Source organism: Cryptomeria japonica, chromosome 11 (genome assembly GCF_030272615.1).
Source record: "Cryptomeria japonica chromosome 11, Sugi_1.0, whole genome shotgun sequence".
In the NCBI taxonomy this organism is placed as follows: domain Eukaryota; kingdom Viridiplantae; phylum Streptophyta; class Pinopsida; order Cupressales; family Cupressaceae; genus Cryptomeria; species Cryptomeria japonica.
In genome coordinates, this window is record NC_081415.1 from 507561886 (window position 1) to 507571137 (window position 9252).

General features: G+C 37.4%; 1 pseudogene; it reads left to right on the forward strand.

The window, feature by feature from the left end:
* Window positions 1–2319: 2319 nt before the first annotated feature.
* LOC131069909 (acyl-coenzyme A oxidase 3, peroxisomal-like) lies at window positions 2320–4125 on the forward strand (annotated as a pseudogene).
* The last annotated feature ends 5127 nt before the right edge of the window (window positions 4126–9252 follow it).

Below are 9252 nucleotides of genomic sequence, written 5' to 3' on the forward strand. Positions count from 1 at the left end.
TGGGGTGTTGATTTCATCGGTCCTATTAACCCACCGTCAAGTGCAGGTCACCGATGGATCATTACTGCAACCGATTATTTTACTAGATGGACTGAGGCTGCAGCACTAAAGGATGCTAATGAGACAGCTATTCTTAATTTTTATGATGATATTGTGAACAGGTTTGGAGTTCCCGACTCCATAGTGTCAGACAATGCACTCACTTTTGTAGGCTTAAGGGTGACTGATTGGGCTATTAAACAAAACATATATCTCAATACTAGCTCAAATTATTATCCTCAAGGCAACGGATTGGCAGAGTCCACAAATAAGAACTTAATCAGAATCATCAAATGGACTTTACAAGAGAATCAGCGTGATTGGCATTCAAAGCTGAAGGCAGCCTTGTGGGTGGACAGAATCACACCAAAGCAAATTATTGGAAACTCACCTTATCAGTTGGTTTATGGGAAGGAAGCAAGGTTATCAATAGAAACAGAATTTCCAGCACTAGATATGGCCGCTCAGATGGTGTTATTTGAAGAAGAAGATCCTATGCAAGTGCGTTATGCACAATTAATGGAATTGGAGGAAAGTAGGAGAAAAGCGGGACAAACAATGGAGTTTCAACAGTTGCAGGTGAAGAAGAGTTTTGATAGGAAAGCTAGAGCCAGGGAATTCAATGTGGGAGATGTTGTACTCAAGTGGGATGAGCTCAAGAGTAGACCAGGCAAACACACCAAGTTTGATTCATTTTGGGGAGGTCCGTTTGTCATAACAGAATGCAAGGAACACAATGCTTTTCAGCTGGCCACGCTGGAAGGGGAAAATCTGCCATTACCGGTAAACGGTATTTACCTCAAACCTTGTTTTGAGGTCTGTCCTATTTTATAAGTAATAGATTAGTGGAGGAATAAAGTGCTGCTGCACTATTTGCTTTCAGTTTTGGTGTTCCTAAGTGCTGTTGCACAGTTTGCAGTTGACTAGGCAGTAGAAATACTAATAATAGTAGGCTCATATCAACTAAAGGGGTTGTGTAATCAAATCCTGCATTCTATATGCTGGAGTATACTCAACATGCATACATCATGAAGAACTTCATTACCCATCCCACTCACCTAATACTACCTTGCCTATTACTAGTATCTGTAATGTCTAGCTAACTTTTAGTTTCCCTGTTTTCAATAAGTGTTTTGACACAAGTTGCTGTTAAATATTCAAATCTGATAGATAACTGAGACAAAATAGTCCAATATAAGATTATGAATGTATACCTATCCCTCAGGATAGGGGAGCCAAGCTATCCAGAGCCATAAATCTGCACTCAGAATTCTATTTACACTATTTTATCTCAGCTATTTACCCTAGTCCAGAGTTGTTCCTAGAAGACTCATTGCCCAATGGATTTCTAAGGCTACTGGGTCCTGTATAGCAGGCATACATACAGTAGAAGTCGCCAAATTGTTATCTAAAATTTCATTACCCATGTAATTTTAGCCAAATGATGCATATTTATCAAATGATTGCATTTACAAAAGATACATCGCAGTGTTTAAAAAAGAGGAAAAAGAGGATATTTTTCATTTGTATTGAACAATGATAGATTACAAATTGAGTTCATGCATCTGAAGCATATTTATATACACTGAGTTTCTTAAAACCTCACACAAGCCGTGAGCTTAGCATTCTTATCTTTCCTACATATCCAAAACAAAAAAGGATAGAATTAAAAAATGAGTATGAGGATAACTAGTCATTGCCTTGGGTTGCTTTGACTGGTTATTGGCTGCCCCGCTGCTCTTGTGAATTTTTTCTCGATCTTCAGACTTTGAAAACTCCTACTTTCCTGCATAAAAAAGAAGAGGTGTTAGATCCAACCGATCTAAGCAATGAAAGATTATCCTACGACATATCATTTATTATTGTCTATCATATTTCTGTTTTGAAAGGGCGGGAAAGATAAAGACAAATCACTGCTTCAGAAAAAAGAAATGTTTATGCTAATGTGTTTGTTTCATGTGCAGATAATTAGTTACTCTAATTGGCATGTGCCCCTGACCGAGGCTCCCTTCGGGTATGAGCCCGACATACCCTTTAGAGTAACTAATCTCAGAATATCAAGTGGAATGATGAAGAAACCAACTGAAGTATTAAAGGGACATGTTTGTTTTAAATATGAAACCTTTTACTTTACTATTCATGATATGCATAGAAAGAAAATGTTAATGCATAAACTGTTTTAAGGGACATATTATTTCAATGTGAAACCTTAGAGTATTTTAAAAGGATCAATACTACATCATGAAGTTGAACAATTTAATGTAACAAGTTGGTAAAGAAAAAGAGTATTTGAATCTTAAATGCATGTTCAAACAGTGAGCTGAATGGAATCAGAATTAACTGGTACAGGAATGAGTGTCACGAGCCCGTGCTCGAACTTCATTTCTACATAAGATCAATCCCAGCATGTGCCAAAGTCAGAAATTCAGTAAGGATAAAACACAATCTCATCAAAAGCTGCAACAAATGCTGAAGGTCAAGTATTATTTGAACTCAAAGAAGGACTAAATGAATCTACAGGATTACTTGGAACTTGGGATCCAAATCTGGAAGAATTGTATACAAAATGTGGAAGAATATAAAAAGTGCTGGAACTGTTCGATAAAATGCCTAAAAGATGCGGTATCATGGGATGTGATGATTCCAGAATATGGACAAAATGGACACTTCCAAAGCTGGTGCAGTTTGATATATGCATAGCGTAACAGAGAAACCCACTTTTAATATTGGTGCTATGAGAGAATTGATGCATGGTCACAATGTTGAAGACCGGGACTGGATTTTCAACTTGACGGCTAATAGTGATCTCTTTGTTGCGAAGAAGAAATCTGGAAAAGTATATGCTATCCCAGATTACAATAAGCCAATGGAACATCAGCGTGAAATGACCATGAAGAGAATTGATTATTTGTTAGAGAAGGGTGTTTTTAAAGGTTGGCTAACAAACACAAGTTCAGAGCGTGAAACAAGGAGACAAACGGCAGTTAATGAATGTTTGGGAATATATGATCATTCATTAGGTATAAAACTTGGTGTACACTTTCATTTATGGGGTGGTGCAATCAGGTTCCTTGGTACAAAGAGACACCATCAAAAGTGGCTACAGGATACTGAAGACTTTGTTGTGATAGGATGCTTTGCTATGACTGAGCTTGGACATGGCAGTAATGTCCGTGGAATTGAAACAATCACCACTTACGATCCTTCTACTCAAGAATTTATCATTACCACGCCTTGCGAGTCTGCCCAAAAGTACTAGATTGGAGGAGCTGCAAATCATGCCACCCATACAGTAGTCTTCTCCCAACTTCTTATTAATGGAAAGAATGAAGGTGTGCATGCATTCATTGCACAAATAAGAGATAAAGAGGGGAATGTATGTCCAGGAATTCGAATTGCTGACTGTAGTCACAAAATTGGCTTAAATGGAGTCGACAATGGACGAATTTGGTTTGACAATTTGCGTATACCACGTGAAAACATTTTGAACTCTGTTGCTGATGTATCTCCAGATTGCAATTACCAAACTCCAATAATTGATCCTGATCAGAGATTTGCTGCTTTCATGGCCCCTCTAATAACTGGCCGTGTAACAATTGCAGTTAGTGCTATCTATCAGTCCAAGATTGGATTAGCAATTGCAACTCGATATGCACTGACAAGACGGGCTTTTAATCTACAACCCGATGAGCCAGAAATACTGTTACTTGATTACCCATCACATCAGCGGCGTTTGCTTCCTTTGCTTGCAAAAACATATGCAATGAGTTGTGAAACTAATGATCTCAAGAGGATATATTGAAAAAGGACCCCTTCTGATAGAAAGACTATTCATGTTCTTTCTAGTGGATACAAGGCTATGTTCACATGGCACAACATGAATACATTGCAGGAGTGCCGTGAGGCGTGTGGTGGTCAAGGTCTAAAAACAGAAAACCGCATAGGCAACCTCCTGGGTGAATATGATGTTCAATCCACATTTGAAGGAGACGATAATGTTCTCATGCAACAGGATGGGTGAATGTTGAACCCGGAGCCTTTGGATCTCACGAACTCATAGTTATGGGGTTTGGAGTGTGAGGAGAAAACAGCACAGCACTCAGTTGAAGAAAGATATCCGTCCTTACAATCACATTCCTGCAGTGAAAGGGAAGGGCATTCTAGAAATTCAAAAGATATAGGATGCTACAGAACAGGAGAAAAGATTTTTCCAAATGGTGATCTTCACACTGGTTCATTCCGAGGGAACCTTAAATGGGGATTGTTATGAAGGTTCATAGAATCAGGAAATGCCAGAGGGGCCTGGGAGGTATAGTTGGGAAAATGGAAATGTTTACTTGGGGGATTGGAATCGTGCAAAATGTGGTGATGCGATATGCTAAATGTGAAAAAAAAAAAAAAAAAAAAAAAAAAACACAGCGCACAAGTTTCCTGGTAAATATGTATGCAAAACGTAGTGTATGCAAGATAAAAACGGACACAACAAGTTTCCTGGTAAATGTGGCGAGCATACCTGTAGAAAAAGAGGATTTGCATTCAGAGATGAAGACTCAGGAAGCCCAGCACCCTTCATCCATGGCGGCACCAAACCCTCGAGAACCTTCCAAATGGTTTTCACTTTGCAAAATGAAAAATGCGATGGGAGTGCAAGACTTTTAGGGTTATCAAAAACCCTTTGTAATTTTTTATTTTCCTTCAAGTCCGCTGGGCTTTCCATAAAATATGCAAAGTAATAAAAATAAATGTATTTGATAAAATAGATGTTTAATTTTCCATCGATATATCAAATATGTTTTATTTTTATTCTTTTTATTTTATTTTATTTTTTGGTTTTCTTCCTTGGTTAAAAGATGGTATCTTTTTGTAAAAGATATTTAATTACAATGCAATTATAAATTGTAATTAAATATTATTCGAAATGTAAAAGGTATATTCATATGCAAGAAGGAGACTAAGTCTTTTGACTTAGTTTTGAAGGAGGAGTTAATTCAGGAGAGATAAGGCTTTCATTGAAAGAAGTCTTTTCAGTTTGGAGACATAAGGAGAGCATATAGGATCACTCATAACCACTTGGGAAGCATTCAAAAGGAGTGAGATATTTTTGGAGACAAGAGCGTCTTTTTAGGAACATGAGGTTGTTTGAAACCAAATGGAGCAAATCTAGGGAGGTTGGAGCAATTTTAGGTAAAGGGTCGAAGTTGGACTTTTCCACCATTTTGGGGAGCCTTTATTATTTGGTTAAGTGTTTTGAGGCTGTTTCTAGTGCTCTTTTGGGTTGATTATTTATTAAGGAAGACTTTTCCAGGTTTATAGCCCTTTTTGGTGTCTTCTAGACTCCTCTTTTTGAGGCATTTTTCTTGCATCCGACCCAAATCAGTTGGGGTTTTTTGTACTTAGTGCAAAAAGACACTATTTTTAGAGTTAGTTCTGATTATGCAGAAAGGGCTCTTGTGACAACATTTTGTCCTTAGCATATTTTCTTGTATACTTTCTGTAACTCAATCTTGGAGACTGAATATATGATGACAGCATCTTTTGGAGCAAGGTTTTATTAATATTCTTTTTCAAGCCTTCTTTTTCTTTCTGTATCTTTGTGTTCATAGCATGATTGATAGAGGTAACCAGTGAATTGTATTATTCCTTGTTATTTTGTCTCATCAAGAGCCTAGTTGCAGAAGTGTATTTTGTTTGCAGGTTGCAGTTTGTGTCCACAAGAACATGGAGCTTTCATGTGAATATATATTTTCCTTGATTGCTCAGTCTAGGACCTTTCTGTGAAACATTTATGCAGGCCTATATAGAACAGAAGTGTTACCCACTAAAATAATTTTTTTTTTTTGCAATTAGAGACCTGTCATTATCATTTTAGTTTCCCTCAAATTTTGGTGAATCACCTAGTTACTTAGTTTATTTTTATTTTTTCCTTTTCTCTTCCCTTTTCCTACCAAGTTTTTCAGTTGTTAGAAGAGCAAATAGGCGATTTATCCAATAGGAACCGGCCTAGGAACCGGAGGTTTCATTTCAAGTTGCGCATTGCCCACATGCAAAAGTGAATCCCATGTTAGGCCAAATTACTAAACTTGTAGTTTAGTAGGGTGCAAATTTGAGCCTTAACAGTAATATAGAAGACTAATAGCTATTGTCTCAAATTGCTCCATCAATGCTCTCTAAACACTTTGAATCATGGAAGAAGAACTTCCAATAAGAATCAAATCATCCACATACAAGACCAATATCAAAAGATCTCCCTCCTAACATTGAGTGTAAACTATGATATTGGAATGACAACATGAGAAACTAGTAGAAAGAAAGAATGTGCCCATCTTCTCATACCAAGATCGAGCGGCCTATTTGAGACCATACAATGAATGTCGAAACCTACAAACAAGTGAAGGGTCCTATGAAAAATCCTCTTACTACTACATATAGATCTCCTCATGAAGATCACCATGAAAGAAGGCACTCTTCATATCCATCTAATATAATGACCATCCTTGTGAAGCCACAAGAGAAACAAGGCAATTAGAATCCATTTTGGCAATTGGAGAAAAAGTCCTAAAATAATCAATGCCCTCAACTTGTGAAAATCCCTTAGTAACAAGAGGAGCCTTATACTTATCAATGAAACCATCTGCAACATACTTGGAATGATACACCCACTTACATTGCACCAAATTTATTCTCTTAGGAAGAGGAACAAGATCCCAAGTATGTTTCTTCATTCGTGAAGAAAACTCCTCTGCCATAGCCTGATCCCACTCTGAAATAACTTCATATAAAAACTTTTGAGGATCAATAGAAATGGCTTGACTCACAAGAGAGATCCCATAATTCTATGAATGAGTGTGACAAGAATCAAAATGACCACCTGCCCAATCTCTAGCTACATCAACAATATTACAATCACACGTAGGAAGTGGTGGGGGATGAACTGGAACATCTTCCTCATCCTTAGAAGGAAAATAATCCTCAAGAAAAGAAGTAGTAGGAAGTGACAGAGAAGATAATGATGGATAATCCATCAGAGGATAGCGCTCATCAAAATGAACATCTCACTGAAAAAAGACCTCTCTAGAAACAAGATCAAACAACCTATATGCCTTAGAATACTCATAATAGCCAACAAAGATCAGTTTTTTAATCTTCCTCTCCATGGATTTCCTTTGTGCATCTGGAATAAATGCCCAAGATGCACTCCCAAAAACTCTAAAAGAAGACACATCAAGCTTGACATTGGACCAAGCCTCCTCAGGAGTCATCTATCACAATGCCTTGTGAGGCATCTGATTCTGAATTTAATTTGCACAATTCACTACCTCCACCCAAAAATTTGTGTCCATGTCTTGAGAAAAAATCATGCAATTAGCCATCTCCCAAAGTGTTCTATTCTTCCTCTTGGCAACATCATTTTGCTAAGGGGTGTAAGGAATTGTAAGTTGATTAAGGATGTCATTCTCAATACAAAAGTCTTGGAATGCCTGATTAATATTATGCCCCTCATTATCTATGTGTATCTTCTTGATACAAAGCCCAGTCTACTTCTCCACAATTGCCTAATACCTCCTGAAGAAATAAATCACATCACTCTTGTACTTTAGAAAGTACACCCATATATGCCTAGACAAGTCTCAATGAATGTGATCACATAAATGGCCCCCGAAAAGGATGGAGTTTGAAAGGACATGAAGTCGCTATGAACTAACTCCAAGGGTGCCTTAGCATGGTGGGCTCTATTGAAAGGAAAAAAATCCTTGTGATGCTTACCAGGCACACAACCTCAACAAACACCATTAGTGCAAGAAATATGAGGTAGGCCAAGCATCAAATATTGAGTGCTCATCTATTGTAGATACCTATAGTTGACAAGACCAAAACGTTCATGCCAAAGTGTGCTTACTGAATCTACATGAGCTATGAAGAAAGAACCAACAAGATATAGACTCTCAAAACCATAAAAGTGGTATAACTAAGATGTAGGATCAACACTCCCAATATCCACCATAACATCAGGATCATGGAGCTCTCTGATAATCACATCATGTGGTGTGAACTCAACTATCTTCCCCATCCCAAAATAAAAAATCTGATACACTGACAAAAGGTTGTTGGAAATCTCATGCACAACAAACACATCCTGAAGAAAGCCATCCTCAAGATGAATAAGGCCCAAACCAATAATTGAAAGTTGAGTAGAATGCCCCACTACAATCTGAAAGAGAATCAACAAGATCATGAGAGTGTTATATGATGAGAAGCATAAAAATCAGGTATCCAAGTAGCATATGTAGACAAGACCTATGCATAAAGAGCTTGACCTTTGCCTTTGTTTGAGGAAGAAGACTAGGGGGGATGAAGTGTGATACTTTTTCATGGCCTCCTCTAAAGCCTCTAGTATCTTCCAACATTTGGTAACAGGATGTCCCTCCTTTCCACAAAAACTGCAAGGTTCTGCTGACGGGTATTTTGACACACTCACCAACAGTCAGGTAGTTTGTATGAACACTCACCACCTCTCCCGAAAAGAAGTAAGTTTTGGGAATCTAAGTACTCCAAGGTCTCTATAGTCAGGTCTCGATGGTGATGGGCAGCTCAATGGTTGATGTGATTGTACCTGTCAAGGGGCCTGCTAGTTGAAACAACTTCGAATTACCTACTTTTTTTTTTGTATTTTCTGATTTAGATTGTCTCAAAATAAACAGAAAAAGATAGATCAGGGGAACAAGGAAATAACAATAAAATCGATTCAATAACAACTGAATGATCCACAAGGTTAGAATTTCATAATCCAAATATTATCAATATCACAAAATTAACGTTCAAATAATGAGCCCCAGAAAGTATATAAAGTCAGACAACTCTACACACCAACATAAATGAATATCACCCAATCAATAATCACCCTATCAATTTAATCCTCATATACCATTTACATATGCAATATGATTCATAAAATAATAAGACATCCAAAAGAACTAGTTGTTGATTCAAATGATACAAGTTACCAGATCACGAAGAACACAACCATACAGAACAAACAAGTAGACCAAGCAATCCACAAGCTGCAGTTTGTATTAAACTTCAAAAAGTATCACAAAATATTCTAAACTTATAAAAATCTACATAAAATCTCTAATGGAGTCTTTAAAGTGGACCTCAAATCATCAATTCGCGGACCTAGGTCCCCCAAAATAGAACTTACTACAGAATTTGTCA